Source organism: Atta colombica, unplaced genomic scaffold (genome assembly GCF_001594045.1).
Source record: "Atta colombica isolate Treedump-2 unplaced genomic scaffold, Acol1.0 scaffold9, whole genome shotgun sequence".
NCBI classification, from domain to species: Eukaryota; Metazoa; Arthropoda; class Insecta; order Hymenoptera; family Formicidae; genus Atta; species Atta colombica.
Window position 1 is genome coordinate 4,344,635 of NW_017259583.1, and position 1,279 is coordinate 4,345,913.

At 30.1% G+C, this 1,279-nt stretch overlaps 1 long non-coding RNA gene across 1 annotated transcript in view; it reads right to left on the reverse strand.

The window, feature by feature from the left end:
• Positions 1-381: 381 nt before the first annotated feature.
• Positions 382-1,279, reverse strand: part of LOC108693313 — a 3,911-nt gene continuing 3,013 nt past the window's right edge. The window contains exon 4 of the long non-coding RNA XR_001932017.1: positions 382-742. This is a non-coding gene — a long non-coding RNA (uncharacterized LOC108693313). The remainder of the gene's footprint in view (positions 743-1,279) is intronic.

Genomic DNA, 1,279 nt, shown 5'->3' on the forward strand with positions numbered 1-1,279 from the left:
CATTGCTCATCATGTTTAAAATTCATACATAAATAATTATTCTAATAACTTAACAAAATTATTTTTAGATATATATGTAACAAATTTTTTAAATATTAAAAGGCTTTCTGCAATAAGCCATTACCTAATCTTTAAGTCATAAAAAATTAATCAATCACAGTCGAATGTAAGAAGAATAATCGGCTATGATTAGTTAATTTTTTATGACTTAAAGTTTAGGTAATGTCTTATTGTAGAAAGCCTATTATACTTTAAGAAGATCCTTCTTTTCGTGTATTAATGACGAACTTAATTTTCATGTATCGGAAACATGTTCAACGATAATCAATAGCTTGAAACGATAACACGATTCGACGCTCATTGTCAGTACAAACGCTGTTAACAACACGGTAATCACTAGGACGATCAATTATATAGCCAGATAATTCGCCACTTACGAAACGATTGTCGAGAGTAGATAATTCGATACGACGCGAACGTGTTTTCGTATAGAGATGCAGCTTCCGGCCGCATTCGTATAAGCGCAACGATATAAGCACATTCGTTTGCTTTCGTGTGGAAACGGATGGCGAGTATTGACTCTCGTTTCAATATTCAGCTTCTTGAATAAAACAACAGCAACTGACCGGCCAGTCGACCACGACCCTCCGACATTGAACCATCGGGTACATTCCAAGATCTCGCCGCTGCATCAGCATTCATCCGTGTCCACGAAAAAGATAGCCCACTTGTATGCCCATACCTTGATAAACAGATGCAACATCGTATTGCGCGATCATTTTGAAGAAATAGTACCTACACGAGATTTGCGATTGGAATATGCGATCGATGTGCTAATCTTAACCGTATACTGTACCAATGACATAGTTTCATTAATCATTATTATCTCATGTAAACTCATGTCAATTTTCTTAATTCGTGAATATCCATCTAATAATATATTTCTAATTTTGTACAACTAACCTAGATAATTTAAAACTAACTAAGATAATTTAAAGTTCATTATTGTCATCAAAAATTTTATATTTTATATTTATATTATGAGTATAAAACTTATAAGCCTCTTTATGAATAAATCACTTTTATCAAGTATCGCTTTCTATTATATAGCAACATTTCAATTTAATTTTACATAAAGTATTTTTATGCCATAATTAAATATAAAATTCAAATAAAAATATTTAACAATTTTTATTTCAAATTTTATATCAGCTTTTTTAAATATATTTAATATCGTAAAAGTATTAAATTAATTTAAATATTCAAAGGTAATTTTACT